The sequence below is a fragment of the Atractosteus spatula genome, chromosome 12, assembly GCF_055471065.1.
Source record: "Atractosteus spatula isolate fAtrSpa1 chromosome 12, fAtrSpa1.hap1, whole genome shotgun sequence".
Classification (NCBI taxonomy): domain Eukaryota; kingdom Metazoa; phylum Chordata; class Actinopteri; order Semionotiformes; family Lepisosteidae; genus Atractosteus; species Atractosteus spatula.
Genome location: NC_142717.1, coordinates 33,982,741 through 34,010,571, shown reverse-complemented (window position 1 = coordinate 34,010,571; position 27,831 = coordinate 33,982,741). Strand labels below are relative to the sequence as shown.

General features: G+C 35.8%; 1 long non-coding RNA gene across 1 annotated transcript in view; it reads left to right on the top strand.

The window, feature by feature from the left end:
- LOC148822944 (uncharacterized) overlaps window positions 1-27,831 on the top strand; it is a 151,244-nt gene that overhangs the window by 37,660 nt on the left and 85,753 nt on the right. The window contains exon 3 of the long non-coding RNA XR_016093852.1: window positions 24,500-24,577. This is a non-coding gene — a long non-coding RNA (uncharacterized LOC148822944). The remainder of the gene's footprint in view (window positions 1-24,499; window positions 24,578-27,831) is intronic.

The window sequence follows — 27,831 nt, the reverse complement described above, 5'->3', positions numbered from 1 at the left end:
CAAAGGACAAACAGACATACACAATACATTTAGAAAATAGATGTTATAATACAGCCAGGGCAGGACACAGTGCAAATAGTGCAGTACCTTAAAGTGCAGGTGCTAATAAGTGCAGGTGCTAATTTGAGCTGTTTAAGATGCAGACTGCTTGGGGGAAGAAACTGTTTTTGAATCTATTCTTCAGTGTTCAGATACTGTGATACCTCCTACCAGAACCCAGGGGTGAAAACAGATCATGGCCAGGGTGAATTGGGTCCCGAAGTATAGCTCGAAAACAGATTTTAGGAAAATAAATTGCTGTGCGATAAATCGAATGCATTGCATCTTCTATAAAACTCGATAAACTTTCTTTCCAGCTTTAAGCATCATGGAAAGCCAACTGAATGTTTCATTTGTTATTTCTATACTCCAGACCTCTCCAGGAAGCCACTGAGTAGGAGAATCCTAGCAGAAAAGTAAATAGTTTTATTTTAGTGACTGTAGTCTACAATTCCAGGGGCTAAAGGCTTGGCATTGTATAACCTGTTACAGATTTTTCTTCTTTTTTGTCGTATATTAATGATAAAATGTTGTACCGAGCTCTGGCTGAAGGTTTTATACTTCCAACGAGTAATGACAAAAAATACTGGTTGTGTAGTTTGAGCATATTGCTTACCCCCCAGAGAAACCATTTTCGCTAGAGAACTTGGTTCATTTTTCACACCTGCAGAGGTTTATTTTTGACTCCATTACAATGGTAATGCTGCTGGTTTCACTAACATACCCCTTTGTTGTTTAAAAGGATTTTAATATCTTTTTCCATGAAATATAGGAATATGTTGGGGGACACGTCTGAATGGAGAAAACTACCACTCAGTCCAGCCTCTTGAGAAAAAAAAAATCTCAAGGGTAATATGGAGTATTTGAATTCTGTGCTTTTAAATTAGTCGTTTGGAATGCCTAATAAGATGAACCAATTGCATCAGATAAGAATTGCCTCATACTGATGTATTTGTTCCAGTTTATGCTTGGTGTTCTGTGGTATTCATATTATGTTTGTGTCACTGATACATTAGCAAACCACTCTCCTTATCTCTCCTATGTTGCTGAATTTCAAAAGAAACAGTTTTGATTAAGATTGTGCAGCTTTACTAGAATAAACTGTTCAACTTAGAAAATTTATTTCATGTGTTTTCTTTCACATGCATTTGTTTTGTATCTTAAGTTTGTCTACATTTTTCTGATGTTCTTTCTATTTTTGTTTATCTAAGGATAGCATGAATAATGCCTAACAAATTATCATCTTTTTGTAACAACCACATTTGAGGAGAGAGCAGTTTAGTATGCAGCCTAGCAGAATATGAAGTCAGTACTTTTGTACTTTTTTGGTGCTGCCCTTGGATTAATGCAAGGCAAAAATTGACTTATTTTTTGTAATGGGATTTCCCTGTCTGCTGGGTTTAACCTCTGAGAACTTTTTATCTATTGCATTATGTATCTGAAATGTAACAAACTTAGTTTTCCCAAAATTTTCCCTTACCAGATAATTGAAAGTGATACTATGGCTATAGACATTTCCTTGGCAATTTAATTCTAGTGTAAGAATAGTCATGGCTTCTTGGTAACTTGTCGGCTTTTTTTGTATCCCTTTTTTCTGTGCGAATTCTATAAATGACGTGATTTTTACTGTAAACCAACACAAAGTATGCATAGTAGGCAGTAAGTCAGGCTTCCCAAATGGGTGGGAGAATAATGAAGAGCAATTATTCTTATTTGATTTTGATACAAAGAGTTCTTTTTCTGTGAGCATTGAGGAACACATTCTAGGCTGAGGTATGTCAACCTGTGATCTCTCCCTGATAAAATCAGAGCTCTGGTATCTGCATTCTGTGAATTTGGAGCAGTTTGAATATATATCTAGCCTAATGAAAACTATTAATCTTTGTCAGTTTGTACTGATATCGAATCACACTAATCGAAAAATCACTAAGTACCTGCCTGTATATACATACATTATGATACAGTTTTATGTGCATTGTTCATATTTTCTCACAATTTATTTTCAGTACCTTATAATCTCAAAATTGTTTGAGACTGTTATGTCTTTGTATATCTTAAATCTTTGCTGCATTCTTACAGTAGTAAAAATGTATTGCGTGTCTATAGACCCTGGATGGATATTGTCCTATGATACCCAGGTTCACACTCATAAATCATAAATTTAGGATGTACTCTATAGCCTTCTATAACCTATTGTTTTCAGAGAATCTTTGGTTTACTTCACAAGACCTTCCCTTATTGATGACTGAGCATCTGTGAGACTGTTCTATATTAGTAAGAATTGTCACACTTGTGCTCAATTAAAAACTCTGCTGTTAGTAATCTAGGCTGGCAGCCTGTTCAGAGGTTGATGCCTTGATTGCGTGTTATGGAAGATATATGGTACACCTGATTTATTACTTTGACTGCAAATGTGAGAATGGGCATTTTTATATTGCATTAAAGCAAACTGAAAGTTTAACATCTGGTGTTTGCTAAGTATACTAAAATGCCCTTTCTTCCTCCCAATATGGGTGATTAAAGTGAACTATTTAAATAATCAACCCAGCCAATCAGAATTTGTATTGCGAGCTACAGTACATATAGTGGAAGTTGGACTTTTTAAACCCCAACACATCTAACAGTCTTGTTTAATAATGCTGACGAGGATTAGAAAATGTAATATTAAACATCCATAATACGGCTGTTACATTGTTGCAAGTGTATTACTGTTATACTGAAAAATCTTTTGGTGGATCATAATCCTTTTTTAAATTGTGAGTGATAAATAAAATGAGAGATGACTTTCATTCTGTATTTCCTAGAAATTCAGTAAACAAAAGTCACTATTCCAGTGTCCATTATGCAATCTTTGCAATTTTGGAACATCTGTAGATTTAACAAGCTTGCCAACTAGGCTGGACTCTTAGGGGTAGGTACCCCCGGGCCTGTTCTGCTGCAATCGAACATTTTGTAGGTTACCCTTGGACCTAATTTGGTGAAGATGTAGTATAGTTGTAAGTTTTAGTTAATTTAAGAAGTCGTTTATCATTAGGAGTGGACAATATCAGTCCTAGAACACTGCTTGCTGGTCATATTGTCATTCTCAAGAATTGCTTAATTACTGAAGAAAACAAATTAACTGCTTAAGAGGTATTTTTTCCCATCTTTAAAATCTTTAGAAACTGATGATTTAAGATACAGTAAGATACAAAACATTCTGAACTGTGGCTCTAAGAAGGCTAGACTCTCCTGTGCTAGGTCATTGTTATAAATTAGGAAGAGTTATGGGTCTATTACAGATCCTAATAAGTAATACTCTACTATCTACCCAATTATGATTCCCTACCTACCATCCAAATATGATGTTTCCTGCCTAATTAATATTTTTTAAACACATTGGAGCCACGTGCACATATATCAGACAAAATCTCATTTTCATTTGTGGGGGTCACCCACACATTGCTGGAAATACATGCACAGAATGATAGTGTTAGCAATGTTGTTGTGAGGTTTGATTGTGATACGTGTGTTGATTGAACATGTACCTTTATGGATCTGAAGTTTTCTGATATAATTTAAAATCCTACACATACACAATTACAGTATATGCCCAACTGGAAATCGTAACCAGTAACAACATAACATCCATGAGACACAGACACACAGAGAAGCTTGGGGTCAGAGCACAGGGTTAGCCAATGTACAGCGCCCCTGGAGCAGTTGGTGTTAAGAGCCTCTGCCGGCTGCGGGATTTGAACCGGCAACTTTCCAGCCACAGGCGCAGATCCTTAGCCACAGAGCCACCGCTCCACAGTAAGAGATCCTGTAATCAGGAGGTATGAGTGGGAGACTCCAGACAAAGACCCAGTCTAAAATCACAAAACATGGCAAATATATATATATATGTATGTGTGTAAATAATATACATGTATCAATGATATATTTAGCCTGGCAAAATTTGACTGAGTATCAAACTGTGGTATAATGATCTCTGTCCTGCTGTACTGTATGTCATGTTTTTTTGTTCCTGCCTTGTAGGTAGCTTCCTACTGTATCTACAGCAGACCGCTGAATGACTCATCCATTTTGCAGTAATTATGTGTTTCCTGATTTAACCATAGACCACTGTAGTTACTTCATTATGTCATTAAATGTGTAGGCTTTGGGTATGGGCAGATGTGGTTATATACAGATTTCAGGATGCTGGAAAGGCAAATTGTATTTGTCCTTAAAAGTTCTGTGATTCATTCATTTCATTAGGATTCCCAACACACTACTAAATCATGTCACTGTTTAATGTATGAACTCATGTTAGTTGACCGTATAACTCATTTGGTAGGACAAGACAGGCATGCTATAATGAGACACAGTTATAAAGTGAATTAAGACTCAGATTAAGTCTAATAACAGATCACAGGTATGTTCTAAGTTGTTCTGTTAAGTTGTACTGTAAATATATTTCATGTGATGTTGGATATAAGGGCTTAAAATATTATTTTTATTTGGAAGATAAAAGGCAGCAAAAATAGAAAAAGTTTGCTTCTTTTCTCATAGTCTTCTGTGAGTGTACTTTTTGTGTCGCTTGTACCCGGTTTACATAAAACATCTGCCATTTGTCGCAGTCTACTGCATTAAATACACTAAGCTAAATCCATGAATGAGAAAGATTTTTTTTCCTAATTAAGTTACAGAATTCCTTTTGGACTCATTTGGAAGATCATTAAGTCACTTTTTCAATAAGCATTGTAAAATCCCATCACCTCAAGGTCTTTTGAGATGACCCTAATTCTTTCACAAGCCTTAATTAAAAGTCAGCTGTCTCCTTTACAAAGATACTATGTACTGAGTTTTTTTCTCAGTAGGGAAGAATAGATAGGTGGAAAAAATAAAACGGACCACATCTGGGAGCCAGTGGGCTATCTCTGGATATGTTAGTCATAGAATATTACAGCATGTTTTGAAAAAGATTGATTTCCTTCCTGTCATTATATAGAATTGGACGTACACTGAGAGCGGTTTATCAGGAGTTACTGAAGTGCGACTGGTGCTCAAGCAATGTGGAGTAAGGTATCTAATTTAATCCAATGCACAGACCACCCTCAGGCAAGCCAGAAGCAGGCAAATGGGCCCTTGTTTGATGGCAAAATTCAGTCTTTTATTTGTTAGTGATTATGCTAAAATAGGAATGATATAGAAAGGTGTGCATTTCACAGTCTCAGCTTTCACAGAAGGTAATCATTAAGTGATTGAGTTTCCGGAATGATCAGCAGATGCTGAAACCAGGGCCTGAGCAGCACTTTTACAGTAGGAGATCTCTGAATTGCTCATTTAACTGGATAGATGCACAATAACAGCATATTCAGGATGTGTGTAATTTTGTAGGGCAATTTGACTTCGAAGCTTTTCACTTTGAAGGGGCAAAAAATCACTCCTTCAAGAACAAACAAATACAAACAATGGGACAGAAAATAATAACACTACCCAGGCTATATGCTTTAAATAAGAAATAAACTTCACTGAAGGAAATTGGATGTAATGAAAGCATTCAAACCGAACAGATTAACAGGAATTGGTTGCCAGCCCTGAAGGTATATCCGTCAGGGACCCCTCCCTTGTTTCCTGTATGAGGTCTCAAAGGGGTTAGCTCTTTTTTGTGTTATGAGGAAACAAGAGCTCTAATTGCTGTTCCTGTGTGGCAGACTTGGATTGAGTACCAGACGGTCTGGGTTATGAAATGTTTCTACATCTCCTCAATTGATCTGTGACCCTAAGGGTTACAACATTCTCTCTCTGCCCCAGCTGCCACAACCAATATGTTGGTATAATGAAACAAATGATGGAGTTTCAAAATGGTTCTCAAAATGGCATAACCTACAATTAGTTTGTTAAGTAGGCTAAAGTTTAATTCAAGGAGCAAAAACCATCTTTTAAAGCCTTAGATGAAGGTCTGTTAATGCCATAGGCTGAAGAACAGCAAAGCAGTCATTCTTAGTAAAATCTAAGACATTTTAGAATATAAAAGCATAAAGTTATGAACACGAGTGGGCTGTGTGGCCTTTTGGTTGCTAAATGTTCAGATTTAATTTATTAGACAATTGATCTGAGGATTTCATCCAGCCATTCCTTAAAAGAAGGCAGAGTATCAGGTTCAGAAGCAAAAAGAAATAGGTTTCATAAAAACATGAATTACGTTAGAAAGATTTAATGCAAATTTTAAGTAAAATACACTCAATATAATACATCTATAATAATAAGTATGTATTTACATACACTGAGCATTTGTAAGCACAGCCAACCTTTAGTTTTTACATTTTTTACATTTTTAACACGCATGGACAGTGCTAATAGTGAGCAAGGGAATGGATTATGATTTTCAACCTTGTAACATCCCATGCTTTTTTTCTTTTACATTGTCATATATGTTACTAGCTTATGCGTTGCAAAAATAATAAATCATAATGTATGAATATTAATGCCATGAATGAAAATGTACATATAGCCTTACTGTTTATCAGCTGTATCTTTCACTGAGTGCTTTTAACAGGTAAATCTGAGATGGTTGCCTTTTCCATTACCTTTTTCCCCCCCAAGAAACGAAACTGAGCAGAAAACTACTTTTTGTTCTTTTTGCACTCTTAGTTATTAGTTTTAATGGTTTTTGTTTTTAAGAAATGTCCCTTGTAGGTGCTGGAAGCTTTGGAAGATACGATGGTGTATATTTTCAGCTATTTCCAACTCCCAGATTATCTCACTTCAGGGCTGGTTCATTATCTAGCTCCCAGGCACTGCGGTGGGTCCTACCACTCTACAGTAGAACTTGACTAGAGCCCGTCCCAGAGGATCTTCCCTCATAAGTTGCTTTAAAGAACCTCCTGGCAGTAGATGCTTTGGGATTGTAATTAAGAACAAGGCCTGCACTTCAGCCTTGTGGTGCTTGCCATGAGATGATTACTTTCTTCTCCTCAGAGTGCCTGATCTATTTTTCATAACCTGAGAATCAATGCATATTAAAAAGCAAAAGGCTTCAAAATAGCTGCACCCTGGGTCACGGCCAGTTGTAGCATATATGAGAGCTGTGGCATGCATCCTTTCCTGTTCAATCATCTCGCTGTTTGTTAGTTAATAAGAAAAGGTTTAATCTCTGATTCTATTAAGATCTTTTCTTCAAAACACGGGGTTGATTTTCTACACAATTTCTATGTGTCAGCTGATATTTTTGGTTTCTCTATGCCAAATATTTGTGACCACTAGTCAGAAGTGACTGTCATTTCCAAAAAAATCTTGCAGCTTTATCTATTTTTTTCCATCTTAATCTTCTCTCTCTACTTGTTTTGTGGTGTCCAAACCTCTCATTTAATTAATGAATAAATTTAAAAAATGGGGGAAAAATGGAAACCCACATAAAGGAAGTGGCTGCCAAAGTGTGCCAGCATCCTCTTTAGAATATATATTTTGAATGTGAGAATTCTTTACCAGCAGGCTTTCAGTGATGGAAATTACTTGTGCCATTGGTGGTAGCAAAACCATCACAAATTCATGTAGGACTGTCTTTTACATTCATTTTTTAGATGTCTGATGTCTTTTTGCTCTAAATGACCTTGGACTAAGATCATCTGTAAGCTAATATGATTCCTAGAGATTGTCAGCATGGTATTAGAAAAGGTGGGTCTTGCTTAACTCACCTATTAGAATTCTGTCAACAACAACAGCTGATATTATTTGGATCAGTAAACAACTGGCAACTTTCAACTTTGTTCTTATGTTGTAAATTATTAACCTTCAAGGTTTAAATCCAAAAATAAAGCACCTTTAATCAAAAAAATCTGAAGCCATAAGGAAGATGGGTAAAATGGACCAGTTAAGTAGTGCACTAGTTTAAACATAGTGCACAGATCTTAAACTGTAGGTGATTTATTAAGGTTGGAATTCATGCTGGTTTTCTGGTGGTTGGAAATTAGAATAGCCTTAATTGATCAGCATGAGTGTATTTATTTTTTAATTGCATCTCCACATATATTTTCTTATTAGAATTGTGGGTTTTGGAAGTTTGGGGAGATTAATATCACTAATTAATATTTTAATATTTGTATTCAGCTACAAGACTGAAGTTCTTAGTTTCTTGAGAAATTAATAAAGGTTGTACCTTCTTGAGAAAGAGCTATGGGATTTTCAGTATTTTAGGGTTAATTCAAAATAAATACAGAGAAATACAGTAATAACACTAAAAAATGCTATACTTTTATCCTACCCTTTTTAGTTTCCATAGTTGTACTGCCATGGTAGGAAAAAAACAAACATTTTAAGTTTGCTGATTCGATGAAGGTTTTGTATGGTTCAGTACACTGTAGATATTTCCTCTGGTCCCATGGTGTCGGGTAACATGAACCAGTGGAAGGAGTGATGTTGAAATAAACTGGACAGTGGATCCTTCTACTGCTGAGATCACTCAGCCTTTCCTGGCACTGATTCAGCTTGAGCAGCTACTGCTGTAATCAAACAGGAGGGTTTTTCAGGTGACTTTTCCTTCCAAATTGTGTTTGACCAGCTTAGCTAGTGACTTCAGAACGCAGAAGGAGGTATAGCTTACATTTGGACTTAATTTCCAGGATGTGGAGTTCATCCTGAACTCTTGGTTTTCACTGGGTAAACTCTTGAACTATTTGGGCTGGCTTTTTTAAGAAATACTTTTTTTCTGCAGTTTGCACGACATAATCTTTCCTTTTAAAATGTGTTTTGTTGATCAAACGAACAGTGTGTATATTCCAGTTGTACAGCTGGATTTGTACCTTAAATGTCATTATGCCTTGAATTAATAATGCAATACAATAGCATTTTGAAATAGTTTGACTGGGGTGAAGCTACAGTATATGTTGTCATAGGAAAAGTGTGTTTGGTCTTTTAAATTTGATTTTGTAAAATCTGTCTGGGTGTTTAGTCCAAATCTTTTTATTTATTTTTTTAAGGGGCACAATACATCATAAATGTATGGAGTTTCCAAGTTACAAATACTGGCCCTAAATCCCCACTCCCCCCACACCCTAAACAAAATCTGTTTGACTGTTTATTAAAAAAAACTAGGTTACTAGTTTTGATTGTACAGTTTGTGGTTAATAAAATGTATATAAAATAGTATTAAATGCTTCAAATTATTTGAAATTCTTTCATTAAAAATATCTAATTTTATTTTTTTTCAGTTTGTTCATTAACAAACTAGCAGATTAAAAAAATAAGTTTTTTTGTTATGTTAACCATTTACATACGTAAGCATGAAAGTGTAATTACAATATTTTGATTTGTATAAACAACCTGAATGCCAAATTACTTAGAAGTGCCCAAATTATGTCTAGTCTAATTCAGACCAAGGCAGCACAGGACGTAACCTTTCCACAGTTTGCTGTTTGGGTTGATCCAATGACTGAAATTTCCTTTCAGAAGTAATAATATGCTGGGATGGTATAATTTGCAATTTCCTTTTTATGTTTCAATTTAGTGGTGCTCAGTTAGCATGCAATCGCAAATTAAATGTTTTGGATAAACATACCTCTCAAGGAGCTATATAAAGTAAGAACTAATGACTGTGGGGAAAGAAAAGGGTTTGAAAGATACTTTACTGAGCATCTTCTTGTGTTGATATTCATGGGTCATGCAGAAATGGTGGGAATTGGGAGTAATTGTCACACAAGGAAAAGCTGCCAGCAGTATTCAGTGTGCAAACTAAGGGCAAAACTCTCTTCCTAGGTCTGGTGCTTATTAATGTAGATTGGAAGCCTGGAGTTCTTGCTTTCAAAATCTCAGCTCAGTGAGTGACTTAATACACCACCCTGGAGCAAGGAGTGTTACTTTCTTATACATCAGTTTGTCCAAGTGTGAAATTGTTGGTCAGGATCCCGCTGTTAATAAGATATGCCACACTTTTATTACTTGCAAAAATCCAGTTGAGTTCCCTTCGCATTTACCTGCCTGTCTTTACAGATCCCTATTTTTAGGTTATGTGATTTTCCTGTCATATTGTGTCTTCCAACTGTAAGCAGTGGTTTTGTTTTTATAACACATTCTTAATCTTTTAAAAATGTTATTTTTAAGTTCTGAGTCAACGGAGCCTTCTCCTGTAATGACTAATGTGTAGTATCTCCTGTAAATTTAACTGGCCTCTCAGTCCCAGCACTTTAAAAACTTTATCTTGATCGCCATTGAAAGCTTTATGGATAAGCAAGGAGATCTGCTAGGCAAAATTGAGGTTAAGTGAAGAACAGAGTGCGGTGTGTTTGATGAGTTTGAAAATTTGCTGAACGGAGCCAAGTTGACAGACCAGAAGTGTATAAATGCTTTGAAATGGCTCGTTTGCCAAAAGTATTGGATATAGACATCTTGCTTAGGAGCAAAACCCCACTGGTGACAATTTAAAGGTTGTGGGATAGAAGTGTGGAGTAGTGGTTAGAGTTCTGGACTTGTAACTACAAGGTTGTGGGTTCAAATCCCAGATCGGCTACTGTGGTGTCCTTGAGCAAGGTACTTTGCTTGTATTGCTTCAGCTGTATAAATGAGTACAGATGTAGGTTGTTGTGGATAAAAGCTTCAGAAAAAAAGTATTATATGTAAAATGTAATATAAATATAAATTGTAGGTAAGCAACTATAATGTCGCTTGTTTGGCAGTAGAAGGTAAGTTTCAGTAAAATACTTTTATACAACATTAGTTAGTAACCAACTTATTTGTGACATCTGGGGGTTCTTATATGGTTTTAACATTCGTTGTAGTACTTTTTATTTTCATTGTGTGGGCCTTATCTTTGATGCTTTTCCACTGTTATTTTATTCTCTGTTATCAGAACAAGTAATAACGACCACATTTGAAAAAATGCTGACATTCAATATTCTGATGCTCTGTAAGTCTTTTACTAAGAATTATAATTCACTAATCTAACATAATCTAAATAATGAAACAATTGTGAAACTGGAAGCATTGAACTGATGTCCTAAGCTGTTTCAAACCTAAGCATGGATAGGGTGTATATAGGATGCAGTGTTTAAAATATTTTAAAAGAATGTAGTCCTGGAGCTGAAAAATATCATGAGAATTTCCAACTCCATTTGTATGCACTTAAAACTCTTAGCTCCTCAGCATCACAAAGCAGAAAAAAATTGTTTTTCTTACATAACATTGGAGAAGTTTGCTTTCGGACTTTCACCCTGTTCCATATGTTAACAACAGGAACCTCCCTGTTGGTATTTGAAAATATAACATCACTGCAAGATCAGCAAGTATGACATGGAAATCTACACTCCCTTAAAGAAACATAAATCAGAAGTTGTGTTTAATGGAAAGCAGACCAGCCCTGATTTAGAGTTTTCCATGTGTGACTTGGCTTCTGAATTTATTCCAGCACTTCAGGAAATATTCTTAGTTTAGCTGCAATGTTAATTGACCTGAAATTACTGTTAACATTTTCTTCACATTTCTGTTAATAACAATAAAATATTTAAGGATAAAGTAAAAAAAAAATGTCTGTAAGACTCAATTCATCTTAAGTTTGAAATGTATACGTATAGTTCCGCTAACTAGTAGATTATAAGGGTTTGAACAGATCATCATTCTATTAAAGTTTATTCGTTTTGCATGAGTGAGAGCTGATGTTAATTTAATTGTATAATTTTGAAAGTTGTAGAAATAGTTATATAGGTTGCTAAAATACTGGCTCACTCTCACTATAAATTAAAATCCTAAATAATATTATGTCTTAAGTCCCCAAAATGAGTGCTGTGCACTCTGTCTTTAAAAAAGATAGCATTAAGGATTCTATAACAAAGATAGTAAAGTACTAAAGAGTCACTGCTTTATAGGACTGTTAAGCTTGCCTGGATGTCAGAGCTATTAACCTTGAAAAATGTGGAATTAGCAAGTTTAACCAGAGAAAAGTGGAAAATAGAGCTCAGCGTGGCATTAATTTATTATTAGCATGGAAAGTATTTTTAAGAACTTTGACCAAGTGACATCCCTAACTTCTAGCTTGTGGATATAAATAAAATGGTATGTTTGGAAAAGCATGTGCTTGCAACACAAGGCTATGGTTTGTGTGGCTTCCCAATCACCCAACCAAAAACCACATGGTCCCTGCTTCAGTTTGACATGCCTCTTACACCAGCAGCAGTATCCAGGAAATTCTCCTGCACTTTTCCCCTTTCCTGAGATGGAACATTCCACAGTCCATAGAGAAAACAAAAATCCAGCCTCTGTTTGAACCCTGGGAAAGGGTGTTTAGTTTTGGTGAAGTGCAAGTTATGTTTGCCTCTCAAAATGGTCACATTTTAAAACATGGTTTTCCATTTTGCCAAAATGTTTAGGAAGCATAATTTTTAAGCTGGAATCTTCATTTTGTAGTCTTTAAAAATTGTAAACACAGATTTAAAACATAATTTGACCTGCCTGCAAATTGAAAGTTACACCCTTACTAATTTATGGTCATTATTTTAGTATGTAAGAGGCTCTTTGCTTCCATATAAAGAATTCTATCGTACGAAAATTTGCACACACAAAAAAGAAAAACATGTTGCTGGAATCTGGAACTAGCCATGTTGTCAAAGTTGATACTATTTACAGTACTTCTTTCAAGTAATGTCAATATGAGATCCTACAATCAATTAGCTGTTCAAAACAAACCAGCTAGATGGACTTTAAAGGTTTGCTAACTTTATTTTCTAACATGGCTGATGGATTGTTCAAGATTTTGACAACCCATGAACCTAATAATTTCTGATTCTTAGTAACAATACGTAAGTCTGCATTTTGTATACTATAATGATCCTTGCTTAGGTGAAATTCAAAATAGGACTTACATTCTATAAGACTAAACAGGAGTATTTTATTTTTTTATTAAACAATCTTTCCTACAGCAGTTTAACATTGCTTTAAACTTATATCCTTAGAGGTGGAAATTTGCTCTTATAAAGTCTTTACATCAAAAGACTTTCTTGTTTTAAAATAAAATACAGAAAAGCACATCTGTTTTCAGTTCAAACAATTTTAAAAGTGTGAAATATTTTTACAGGTTTGACATGTTTTTCTAAGTAAACTGAGAAGCATTTAAATGCTAAAAATGGCCATTACAGAATTTTAGCTCTCCTAAGTACTCTACACCTTTTCTCGTTACCTTGAAGAAATGCCATTTAATGGCCTATGAAGAAACAAGTTTAAACTAGGACTGGCTGAGTTGTTTGGTCTCCACCCATGGCTTTGTGGCTGTGTGTTTGGACATGACCTTGCAACTGAAAAAGCAAATCAAACAGCACTTGGTCTGTTCAGCATATCCTGCCAGTGACTGATGATTGTTCATGAGATCTGTTCTTTAGCAAATACAGAGTTGGGGGGGATGATATCCAGACATCTTAAAATAACAACCTTGAGGAGGGTGGTGGGTCTGTTAATTGTTTCACCGCTCAAGCATTGACCTTCTTTCTTGGCCTTTCATTCTTTAGCAAATCTTTGTTTGTGTTTGACCAAATATCCAGGCTATGCTTCTTGGTCTCTTGAAACTGCTGTCTCCCCATTTGCACAGGAAGGTATTCTCTTCAATGAGCTCTTACACAACTCCTGTTGATTTTTATTGCCCTTCCTTTTATTGTTCTGGTGTTTAAAAGGATACACTGTTGAAAGGAAGGTGAAAAACCTGAGACAGTCTTCACTGCATGTTAAATATATACCAGGAAGTCTACCTAAAGCCAAATTTCAAATGTGACTATGTGATTGACTTCACAAATATGTTTATTTTCCAAATAATTGGAAATTTATTTTAGGTTGTGAGGGAACCTGCATTGCGACTATTTGGGTTTATAGTCCCTCTTAACTATTTTGCCTTCTGTTTCGAATAACATTTTTTCCAGCACTCTATTGCATTTTGCCAGCCTTACCTCATGCTCCGCTTTCAGTGAAATTTAACTTTGACAAGTGGGTAATAAATTAATTGGTTTCGGGGAACAAATGGGGGGTGGCAAGCCTATCAACAGCTGATAGCAAATCTTTCATTCGTCTTGCGTAATTTTTGTGACTGCACTAGAGCGGCCTTGGAGTTTAGCGCTCTAAAGAAAACTTTCTTTAGAAATCTTTCTTTTCCTAGTAAACTCTTGGGTTTAATGGACTAATCGAGTGTCTGTTACTGTCAAATGTCCCATCAAGAATGATGTTTCAGCCTGAAAACATCCTATTATATGAAAAATAAATATATACTTTAAAAAATATATACTTTCTGGATCTTTTGACTTATTCTTAACGTTTACAATCAGCATAGTCAATGAAAAATGTTTCTGTGCCTCTTTATCACATACAAGGTCTTCATTTCATGTGTCACGTATACTGTATAAAAACATACAAAATGCAAGCAACCCCCTTTGTAAGCCGTGATCTACCCCTATAGGGCATAATTGATATTTCTGAATTTTAAACCTATGTAGCACTTATATTTACCTTGTTGTATTATTTCCCTATTATTGCAGGAAAAGTCTGATATTTCTTATTTTACAGACAAAATTCCCCTTTAACAGATTTTAGCCATGAAATGACCGGGTGTTTGCAATAAAGATATTTTAAAAACTTAGCACATTCATGAAGAGTCAATACAAAATAAAAAATCTCAAATCAATAACCTCAGTAAAAACCCAAGTTAATGTAATTTTTAAAACTTTGTAATACTGTCAACCTTTTGCCTGTAGTGAACCTTTTACAGGACTCACCCTTCACAATAAGCTTTATGCAAACTGATCTTTTCTGGTAAGTGCCACAGGCTGTAGACATGAACTTTTAAGCATAATGTAATTTTTGTTTTCTAACTTTGTTCTGAGCAATAAAAAGGGAAAGTTAAAAATAAACCGAGCCATCTATTTTTTACTGTTAGGATTGGCAGTGTAAGTGGAATTTAGTCAGTTTATCTAGTTTGTACCAAAGATTGCTGGGTGTAGCCTTTCAGTATAATGTGCAGACAGAGGTGTGGAGAGGTTAGCCTGTGAATCCACAACAGGCCATCTCCCTGGGAATCAAGGGTGTGACAGCTGTGCTGGAAAGATGATGCTGAGAGCCAAGTTTAAGACAGGGCTTACACTTCCTGAGATGAGTTTGAGGTTTGAATATTTGGCTCTGAAATAAAGATATTTGTAGAGAACAGCAACTAAAAAAGTTCACATGCTACATATTTTATTTACAGTTTTCCCATGATTGTCCAGTAATCCCAATATAGTCTAACATAAGTCACTGGATAGTAATGCTTGTATGTAAACTTGCTTAGATGGCACCAGATTACTATTTCTTCATACATAGGATGGGACCCATTTCATCTTCCACTGAAGTGCAGCACTCACCTGGGTAATGAGTGTTAGTCTTTATGCGCCAACAGCTGATCAGGTAGAAAAGTGAGAAATCGCATAATCATTATTATTAAGGTAAAAATTAAGGTAGGTAAGATTGTGCGACCCCCAAGTGGAATTTAGGATGTCAAATTAATAGCTCTGCTCTTGAAGGTAGTGTTATGGAATTTTTTAATGACCAGATAATGGCCAAGGTCAGGACCTTAATTTAAAGTGTTATCTGAAAGACAGTACCAGTGTACCAGAAGGTGGCTCTCCCCTCTGGACCTGAATTTCCAAACACCTAATACCCTAATATGATGATGGGGAACACTGTGCTATAGAAGGTGCTGTCTTCCCTGAGATACTGACTGCAAGGTCATTAATGATCTTAAGTGGCTAATGTCACTGATCATAAGAATAGGGATGGCCTAGCTAAATTGCACTCTTGGCTTGAACAATATAAACAAACATTCAGTAGCCCTAAAGGGAATTTATATTGTTTAGCATGACATGAGGCTTCCAAAATTCCAAAATTTTCCTTGCTGGAGTATACCTGAAGTGGATGCAGCTGTAAGCAACGCAGAATGCTTACCAGATGTTGCTGGTAAGTATTCTGTGATGTCATAGCAATGCCTTAGTTTCAGCTCACCTAAATCTTGAAGAACCTGATTCTTTTTTGCTCTGGGGCATTCTGTTGTTAGGTTTCATGCATGTACATAGGCTGCTTTAACTTAATTAAGAATTAGTGTGACAATTATTGACTTTGATTGTTATTACTTATGGGGATCAATAGAATAAACGTATTATAGGGAAGATTTCTTCAAATCTAAAGAAACTAAGCTGTAAAGTCTAAGGCATTGTCTTAATACTAGCCTTCATAATTCTGATCCTTGTTGTCCCATTGTCTGCTGGTTTTTACTCAATTCAAATTTTACTCAATCAATTGTGTTGTTTAATTGAACCCTTAATTAAACTATTAAGGTGATTGGATTGATCTTTTTAATTATTTTGTGCTCCTGAATATAGTTTCAGGATACATAAGAATATTTAACTATAAATTTTAAAAATCTTTAAAAACTCTCATATAAAGTCTAATTTGTAATTTACTAGTTAAAACTGCAGATTAAATCAAGACTGCGACTTGATTATTGGATTATGAAGCTAAAACAAAATAGGACTGTATGTAAAACCGTGCAGCCCTGACTTTGTAAGAACACATGCCTCCAGTTCTCAGTCTTAAATATTAATTCCCTTTTGTTTACACTTGTCTTCTTTGGCTTTCGTTAAACTGTTGATTTTAAAGAAGTGCATTGGGTTGACTTTGACACTAACTTTGAAGATTTTAAGTAGTTAGAACAAATAAAATATTGTGCCATTTTATTTTATTTGAAATAATGCCTGATGTTATGAAGGGTTTAAATATTCATGATATGCCAGGGGAGAAATATTGTCCTAACATGGTGTATGAACTTATTTACAGTTCTCTTTTGGATGTTATTTGCCTCGGGATGCATTGTTTTTTTTGTTTTATAAAAGTCAAATAACAAAAGCTAGACTTATTCCTCATGAGACTATATGACTCTTACATAAGTACACAAATCAATTCCAAATGAAGGATAAATAAGCAATATTCAGCAGCAGAAAGGTAGTTTTCTGACATGACTACCATATTTTATGCTCCCTACTGTATATAATATTTGAGTCAATGAAAGAGGTCCAGTTAATTTTTAATGGGAACATAAACTATACTACAGCAAGCCTTCTTGCTGTACTTTCTTACTTTTTAAAGATCCATTACGGAGGATAAATCACCTCAAGTACGCAGCAGTAGTAGAACTTATTTTCCAGGTAACATGCCAAAGAAAATGGAAATAATCTCAAATTTAACTCTGGGGAGGTTGGTAAGATCAGTGTTAATTTTCTTTTATTTAGGGCCATGAATGGGTTATTCACTGATTTCATTTCAGATTTTTTTTCACCTGTTGGTCACATTACACATGCACACTAGGCCTTTGAAACCTGACATTTTAATTTAAAAACAAAACAGAATTCAAAATAGAAATGTTGTGCTACACAGATTGGATGCAATAAATATTGCTTGTAGAAGGAACACTTTTAGCCATTGGCATCTTATAAAAATACCATGTTGTTTTTTTCATTTTTAACAATATTGGATAGCGTGTTACATTTGAGTATTGCACAGTCTTTTGATAATATGCAGGGCAATGATTTAGTCATTATAGGAGATTACATATGAGATATATGCCCAGTTGTAAAACCACATTTTCTGAATATCATATATCCTGATTCCTCAAAGTAGATAAAATATTTATAATCCAAAATGAGCTTTCTTAGTAATTTTGTTAATTCCGTTGTCCTTTTGTCAGTTATTTACTTTTCAAAAGTAATTGACAGGCTCATAAAATGTTTAGTTAAAAGTGAAGATGTATCAAAGAATTTTTATTAAGTATCTTTTTTCTTTCTTATTGCTTGCGCCGTTTGAACAAAATTAAGGGACATTGCTATCTGCGTGGAGTTTGTACTGTATGTTCTCCCTGTGTTCACATGGGTTTCTTCCAGGTGCTCTTGTTTCCTCCCACAGTTCAAAGACACACTAGTGGGTTAACTGGCTTATGGGAAAATGTGCCCTGGTGTGAGAGTGTACTTGTTTGAGTGTGTGTGTGCCCTGCGATGGACTTGTCTGGTCCAGGGTGTATCTTGCCTTGCACCCATTGCTTGCTGGAACAGGCTCAGGCCTCACCATGTCTCCCTGTATTGAGAGATAGAGAGATTAAAGATCACTTTATTGGTCATATACAATTTCTTGCATTAGGAATTCATTTTTTCCCATACCCCAGCTTGCTCTCCATGAGACAGACACACAGACAGGGAGAGAAGCTTGGGGTCAGAGCGCAGGGTCAGCCACTGTACAGCTGACAGTTGGGGTTAAGGGCCTTGCTCAGGGGGCCAATGGAGTAGGATTCCTCTGCCGGCTGCAGGATATGAACCGGCAACCTTCCAGCCACAGGCGCAGAGCCACCGCACCGCTCCTTAAATTAGGTATTGGGTAAAGTGATTAGAAAATGGATGGATGGTTGTTTCACCAGAGTGTCTCTTAAGTGATAGAAAGCAATAACTTAAATAATAAAAAGATTTTGTAAGATCTTTCATGTACTAAATACATATTTGGAGGATATTTTGGACAAAGGTGCTTAGCTGTAGTGAGCAGATCAGCCTAAGTGTTTTTGCCTAAAGCCTAAGATTCCTTTAAGTGGTTGTTTTCTTACAGTATAAACTGGGAAAAAATCTGAGTTTGCCATCTCATATAGTACAGTCTACATAAATGTTTACATTTTACACTGATCCCTTTTTCAATCTTCGCCTTCTAACTTTTTCAGCACACTAGTGACAGATTGGCATCAGTCTCATTAATGAGCATCATGTTATCTATGCAGTATATGCAGCAATAACAGTGTTTAAAGTTTGATGTACCACCACGGGCACACCTTCTTGTGGCTGATGCAAGCAGCTCAGAAAGCACCATAAATCTAGACCAGAAGAGTGGTACCATGCTGAACAGGCTTGACAGAGCTGGGGAACTGATCCATAATGGTCTAATTTCACACTAATACCTGTTGCACGTGTTCATCATGCAACTCCATATACCTTAGTCTGTTTGTTTGTTTAAATGCACCTGGTTTCAAAGAGGCTTAAGCAATGCAGTTTCCACAAAAGGACTCGTTACTGTAAAATATTGTTGAAGTGATCTTTAACCTAGAGATCACCAGGGACACTAATGGCAGAAAGGGTTAAATGATCAGCTAAATTCAATATTTAGCAGAATAGCATGGGGACTCTTGAGTTTTTTTCTCTACTGATAGGGGCACTCACCTTTCTCTACAGGGAAAAAGGTATCCATGCAGTCCAGGTCAGAGTTGCTGAAAGTCATTATTTCTCAAAGCTGTGAAGCCCATAGGTTAAATTAGTTATTTTGGTCTCATAGTTCACTTGCCCAATGTATCTCCATGGTGCATTGAATCCTGTCCCTAATTGACTTAAGAAGGTTTACTTTTACATTTGCTTCATTCAAGGGGAAGGGATGTGTCAACAGAAAAATGTAAACACCCGACTTGAAAAAGTTAACAGGAGCTTCCAAATAAATAAGGCCTTTTAACTGTCTTCAAAACTTACCTGCAGGTGTAAAAGAAATGAAGAATGTTAGGTGTACACAAACCTATCAGTGGTTGAACCTTATTTTTAACTGTACTTAGGCATGAACAGAGAGTCATATTTTTATAATCATTTCAATTTGGAGGTCAAATTTATCTGTTATGATTAGGTTGCCTACTAAACTTAGACACACCCATGAACTCAATTAATTTTCTGTTCTTGGGAAACCTTGTAAAGCATTTATTATGTGTTTAGATCCTTACATTTTGACATTGATTTATTGACTATTGCTTTATGCTTTCAACAGATCCCAATGATTTAAGTGTAATGGGACTTAGGCCATTCATGCCAAGGGATCACAATATGAAAAGTACTATTGCATTATGTCAGTAGCACATTGATAACACAGAGAAGAATGGATGGACGATGATCCACAGCAAAAAGCTGCACATTTTCAAGAGAAAAGAAGCCAGGAAAAGACACCCAGAGAGCAAACATTGACAGGCTTGTTAGCTTTCCTTCTCAAGAGAAGATACAGCTTTGCATATGGACTGTGTTTCATCTACTGCTTAGTTCTGGTCCCATTTTTATGATACAGGACCAAAAATAATTTATGATTCACTTTTTCAATGCACTGAGCAGAACATCACATACCAAAACATGAAATATGCACACATTTGCAAATCTGAGTTTCTGACTTTACACTTATTTCTATGGTATAGTTTTCAGTATGACAATAAGCCAGTTTGCTTCCCAATTTCAGCATCAAATATTAAAGTATTAAACTCTATAGGGAGAAGTAAACTGTGAAGTTTAATACAATGTGAAGTGCTAAACTCTAGGGACTCTACATCTGTTACACATAGTCATGACTGCCATACCTCACTGACTCACTTCACTTTCCTTTCACACATTACATGTTTAGTAATGTATAACTTACATATGGACTTGAATACAGTATTAGCTGGATATAACACTTTGTACCCATGATGGAATATAACAAAAGCAGAATTTGTTCACCATACTGTTATAGTGAAAATGAGGAATCCAAACTGATAGATGTTTGATAGGCAGAGAACTCTTCTTAATTTAAAAATAGTAGACACACACAGTATAAAGCAAAATGCACATGAATTGCTTTTATTTTACCTTTTGGCATTGCTGTGTGTGTGATGTGCAGATATAGCATGATTTTGAGATTTTAAAGGCCATAAGAACAGTTACAAATCAGATGAGCCCATCTACAGTAGCCCCCCTGGTAGTGTTTTGCCTAGTAGAACATTAAACAATTGAATCTAAAAATAAAAATTCCAGCTTTATATTATGGTGTCCCTCAAGGTTCATTTATGTGTTTGCTCTCAACTATTCCATCTCTTCCCATGCTTTCTTGTATTGCGTTCACACTGATGATGTTTGAATTGTCCTCTCTATTCCTCCTATTGATACTCATGCCTCTTCTTGTTACTCTGCCTTGTCTCTCAGACATTTCTTTCTGCAGGCACTTCCTCTGGCTTAAATGCCGCCTCTCAAAGCCTGACCTTTTTTTTCTCGCTTCTTTTTCCCCTTCTTCATCTCTTTTCCTGTTGACTCCATCATCACCCTATCCGCCTCCTTGTTTGACAAGAGCTTCAGGGTGACTCTTCACCCCTCTTCTTTCCTAAATTGCAGAATCTGACCCTTTTTAAGTAATTAACTATACTAAAGACAGGTTATAGTAGAGTGGATGAGACAGTGGTACAAGGGTGATAAATGTGTGCAGTAAAAGGAGACAGAAGAGGGACTGGAATACACAACTCTTAGACCTTGGTATTCTCCAGTATAGACTACAAAAACTCCCTCTTGGCTGGCTATCTACTTACTCATCGCAAATTCTGTGGGTTGCCTTGTCTTTTCCTCACTTTCTTCCTGTTAGTCCTTTACTCCAGTTACCTCTTATGGCTCCTTTTACTACACACATTTATCACCATTGTACCTTGCTGTACCAGCCAATCTGCTATTATCACACTTTCGTGTCTTATATCCCTACAACCCCATGCGCTCTCTCTGTTTCTACTCTTCCATCTGACCCCCTCTCCATTTTTCCCCTGTCTCCATTCTTCCGCTTCCAGAGCCTGCCTATTTTCCACACTTACTCTTAAGTAGTAGAATTAACTTCTTTCTTTTATAACTCTTAAATTGTCTCGCATTATGTTTTTAATTCTCAGACTGGTAAGGTAACTTGCTAATTGCCCTTACTCACAAGTCTGACAATTTTAGAAGTGAGTGTATCATCTTTGTTGTGCTGTATACCCACTGAGAATAGAGTGGATACAATGGATCGTTTAAAGGGAGCTAAATACAGAAACCAGCATTTTTTCTTGGAAAATGAAGGAGACATTTGTCTTTAAAATTTAATTCCTGTGCTCCTTTTAATATATCTTTCAGGCCACAGATTAACTGCCACAGGGAGTTACATAAGGTAATACATCCCTTCGGTGATGGGAACAGACATGCTTGTCAGCTATAGGCATGCTCCCAAGGACTTTTTTCCCAGGCTTCAAGAGAGATCAGTAAATTCACTCCAAGTTCCTGTGCTCTTTTTAGCTTACATACCCATAGGAAAGAGCCTCTAGCTCTGCTGAAATATTTCTCTACTGGCCCGGTAAGGCATGCTTTGTGCTTAGCAATATGAGAAAAATTGAACGTTGCTGCAGAGTTCAGAATGGACATAAATGAGATTGTCACTCATTCTCTATGAAGAAGTCCATATCTATCTTACGAGCAAGATGACTGAAAATCCCCAGCCTCTCTGTTACTACAGAAACAGGTTAAATCTGTAGTTGTTTTTTAAGAAGATGGGTCATTTTTCAAATTTTATGAATTCCTGTGTGTGTGCCCTTATTTATTGTATCCATTATATACTGCAATTTACAGTTTAGTATTGTTATTTTAAAAATACACAACTATGTTACTGTTACATTGTCATTTATACTGCATGACCACATTTGGGCTTAGTTTCAGGCATGCTGTTAATAGGTTTAATTTTTATGATATACAATTGTATATCATTGATGTACTACTAAGAGTGGGAAAAAATATTTAGGAGGGTAGAGTGGGTAATCTTAATTGTGGAACTTAATGCCAATTATACTAAAAATATTTGTGTCACAGTTTCTTTCCTTATTATTCTCGAAGTATGTGGTTAGGATAAGTATTAATTGTTTCTCACAGTTGTATTCACATATCTTGCAGTTTGGAAAAAGGGATAATGGGAACTTTTTACAGGAGATATAAAATACTCAGTAAAGTACTCAGATTTTATTTTAAACTATAATCTAAAAGATTTTAATTGCAATTAATATGCAACTTTTCTTATTACTTTAAGTCACAAACTAATATGCTGTACATATTATGTACTGTGGTGTTCTTTGCCATACACACTTCTTTTTAAAGCTAAATGGATTGATCTGTAACCTTTTATGCATTCATTTTACTTTTCATTTACTATTTTTGTGTGTTATGTTTATTTTAGTATCCATATCTGTCTCCTGTTAAATTGTTTTCTTGCTATGTGATGTAAAATTTCTCAAAATTGTTTTTTTGCATATATAGGAGCTGATGTAATTGAAAAATTGCTTTATAATAGACGTTTTTCTGCCCAGTTTTCCTCACTGGGCTTAAAAACACATTGTATAATTATTGCTCTTCTGATATGATGCCCAAAGCTAGGCTTGAAGAAAAGGATGAATTTGTGTCTGTTGCATTCTGGGAAAGAAATGTTGTCACGGTCTTATTATCTCTATTTTAGTTTTGCTCATTTTCATGTTGTTGTTGTTGTACCTACCTGTATGTGTACATGTGATAACTTTCTTACTCTGAACCAGCTCCTTTAAAAGCTGATCACAACTGCTGCCTGGAAACATAAAAAATGACTTTACTTTTCAGTGTACGTATTTGCTTTATCTGCATTTTGTTCTCATGGGAAATTCATTTAAATGCCAGCTTGGTGCAATAACAGCAATACACAATAGAAAAAATCATTCAGAATATGAAAGACCTTGGCAATATTTAGCCAATTCACAACAGCAGAAAGAAATTTGAAAGTGGCATACTTTATAGTTTTATGCTTTTTTAGCTGTGTGCAAAACAGTTATTTCTCACAGTGATTAATTATATGTCAGCATACAGTAAGAAAAGGATGTATCTTTATTTTAAACAGAAATTATTAATAATAACATTTATATTTAAAAAACCTGTGGTATCTAAATCGAAAGTATTGTACTGTTCTGGCAGGCGGTATGATGTATTAATCCTTTTAAACCCTGCAGGCTTCCTGTTGTGCTACCAAATTGCAGACAGAACCCAGGACAATGTCTTTGTTCCCTCTAAGCAATACTCTGTATTACTAAACAGACAGTTTATTGATAAGATTTTTCCACATCAAAAATTGGAAAGAAAAGTAAAAAAGGGTAGAAAAATAATTTGTTTTAAAATTTATCACGTGAGTTGTATTCAATGAATAATAAATGCTAGGTTGACTTGTGTCTGTGGACTAGACATAGAGTAATAAATTATGGATAGTTATTTCTGGCTAGACACAGAAACATGGTGGCAGTAGTAGCTGGAAGGCCCTTCAAGCACATTTTGCTTACATTTTTTAAAATGTTTCTATAATACTTTTAACCATTTCCTTGCTTAATTGTAATTCCTGCTCAAGCAAAAAAAAAAACATTTTACACATGGAAATATATTCCCTGATATTATAAAAAATCACATCTTTATTTCAAATTGTTTAGTACAGTTCAGAGTATGATTAATGTTTAAATGTGCTCGTTTTAAATGCTTTATCAATTAAAAGGTGAACAAAAATAAGTAATGTCTAAAAGCAAATTACATTGTGTACTACTAAGAAAAATCGTGCATCGGTCAAGTGAAGAAAATTGGTTGTAGTGTAAAAATAAGGCTTAGTAATTCTCTTGCCCTTGTTCCATCCTTAGGTATTCCGATGACTACACTCGTCTACAGTCAGACACTTCATAGATCTCCACAAAACCAGTTTTATCATCTAGTTTGTGGTAAGTCTTGTGGATGTTGTAGATTTTTTGTAGTAATTTAGCAAACACAAGGTGCAGTAGTTAATCCAATGAAACAAAATATTACTAATACTTCAGCACTATAGGAATGATAACTACAAAATCCATATAAAAGCAATCTCAAGACAGCAGGATTGCTGTGATTCATTGAAATAGCAGCTAAAATATTAATAGCATGTGCAATTTCATTAATATATGTAAAGGTATTACCATAACATGAAGGAAATGAAACTTTCAGCAGAGAGTCATGGGACAGACCTAAAAAAATATTTTTCCCCACTTAAAAATAAAATCACAGAAGTTCGTTAAGAGCTTATATCTATATACTTATTAATTTTGGATTGGAGTATTTGAATACTTAATGTTTTATGTGTATTTAATATATATAGTATGTATTAGCTTGAAAGCAGTATTTTCCAGTGTTAAAGTAAATATAGATAATTTAAAACTTGTTAAATTACTAGTTCCACAATTGTGCTAAATAACTTGATTTTAGTTTTGCTCTTGTATATTATACATTGTGTGATCACATAAAATGTTCAAGACACCCTGGCTCTTTTATAAATGAAGGCTTAAAAGAGTGTCAGATTTCAGCCATCCCAAGTCTAAACCTAAGGCCTTGTTATGAGGAAAAAAAAGACATTTTGTTGATGATGATAAGAGTTGATATGGTAATAAAACTTTCAGTCTGAGAATTTCACATCACATCAAAGAAAACGCTATAAATAATCATGTTGATATGTGAAGTCACACTAATTACAGAAATAGTACAGTACCAGTTTTGTCAGTATTGACTCCTGCTATACCCATATATATATATCTTGAGTATAGCTCTCAGTTGTTCTTGCAGCTAACATCCCTGGAGGTAATCATGTTAAATTACCCCCGTCATAAACATGCACTAACTGGTATATACCTGCAGTTTCAGACAGAAGGTGTCTGTCTCCTTGGTATGCACCAAGAGTTTTGGTGATCCTTTATCAATGTTTTCAAAAACTGTGCAGCTTTGTTTTTGCAATGTACCAAAATTAGGACTTCCTTTACACAAATACTCTTTAGATCTGGTATTAGGCAAGATGGTGCCATCCATTTATAGTGTTTTATGCTCATTCACTGAGCAATAAAACAGTGGCTATTTATCTTTTTAACATCCAAAAGCCCTTTACAGAGGACACTCACTTTATCAACCGTGGAAGTCAAGGAAACACCTGGGTGAAACATTGTGTCTGTTACACACCAGAAGCTACGCAATATAACACGTGAAGGTAGAGATATCCAGCAGCCATATCACTCTGAAACTCACAACTGGCAACCCACTGAAGCTCAACAGGTGTGAGCCTGGTCAGTACCTGGATGGGAGACCTCCTGGGAAAAACTAAGGTTGCTGCTGGAAGAGGTGTTAGTGGGGTCAGCAGGGGGTGCTCACCCTGCGGTCCATGTGGGTCCTAATGCCCCATTATAGTGACGGGGACACTGTAAACAGGCACCGTCCTTTGGATGAGACGTAAAACCGAGGTCCTGACTCTCTGTGGTCATTAAAAATCCCAGGGTTTTTCTCAAAAAGAGTAGGGGTGTAACCCCGGTGTCCTGGCCAAATTTCCCATTGGCCCTTACCAATCATGGCTTCCTAATAATCCCCATCCATGAATTGGCTTCATTACTCTGCTCTCCTCCCCACTGATAGCTGATGTGTGGTGAGCGTTCTGGCACACTATGGCTGCTGTCGCATCATCCAGGTGGGCCTGCGCATTGGTGGTGGTGGAGGGGAGTCCCCATTACCTGTAAAGTGCTTTGAGTGGAGTGTCCAGAAAAGCGCTATATAAGTGTAAGCAATTATTATTATTATTTATTATTATTATTATTATTATTATTATTATTATATGGCCAATTTATTTGTCAGATTGTGCAACCCCAGAGTGGTATTTAGGCAGTGAGCTAGCGTTTACACCACTCGGGTTAACACACAGTATTGCAAACACTACAGAGGAGTCTTTAACAATCAAGTAGCTAGGACCTGGATTTAAAGGGGAAATGCAGCCCCAATTTCTCAGACCAGGTATAAAATCTCAGTAGCAAAATTTACTAAGACAATTAACGGTTAGCAAATTAATTAATGGTATCGCAACATTTTACAGATTCCAAATTAAGGAGGAAATTGTGAACTTTGTGAAAGTACTATATGGTCGCCATTTTGTCGCAAACCACTCGGCTTGCCGCAGGTGAAAGCGAGAGTTTAAGCAAATTGCAATATGAAGCGACCTTTTCCGTTCCCTGTCGTTGTAATGACTAAAGCGATGTACGAGCGAATAAGTACAGGTTGTGCAGCAGTCATTTCACAGAACATGTTCCAACGTGATCAGCAAGCAGCATTAACATAGTATATAGCATTAACAAGTAGTATTTGTCAGCAAAACCACCTCAAAGTCGAGAGCAATATTTCTGTTGGATTAAAAGGGATGAATGCACAAACCCGCTTGTTTATGAAGTCACTGGAAGTTTTGTCATCTCATTGTGAATCAAAGAATATGTTGCTGTACACACCTGGAAATTCTGTCTGTTTTGTGATATAAATTGGAGGTTTTACACAATACCTTGTACATTTTACTTTCATTGTGGTTTGAAATGCCCTAATGCCGATTCTTCTCACCCTGAAATATAAAAATAGCATTGCAGTTCCCCTTTAACACCCTATCCAAAAGATGATGCCCCCCTAAAGCACATTGTCCTCTGGGGAAATGGTTTGGAAATTCTGATCCAGATAGAAGAGTGCCACCTAATGGTCCACCACCCCTTACAGCAATGTGTTTATCTTTGCAACGTAAAGTAATTATTACAAAAAGTCTGTCCATCCCATGACACAAAAACCCTAAGAGCATATTTTTGGTCTGTAAAAATCAAAGCTTCTCAAGTGGGAAAATGTCTTCGTCTACTCTTATTTCTAAAGTGAATTATGATGACTTGAAAACACAAAGACTACACAAGATAGACAAAAACAGGGAGACAGGATGCATGTGGAAGGAGGAGTAAAGCAGTTTTGCTTGTTGTTGGTCTGCCGCACGACAGCTTACCTTCAGTTTGATACTGGAAGTTTGGCTTTTTTGTACTAAAACAGACTAATTTGTGCTCATGTGGAGTACTCCCATTAACCAACGTCTAATTTTCACAGTACGTCTGTCATGGTGAATATGAAACCATGATCATTTTCAAGTCTTCAATACATGTTTTAAATACTAAGC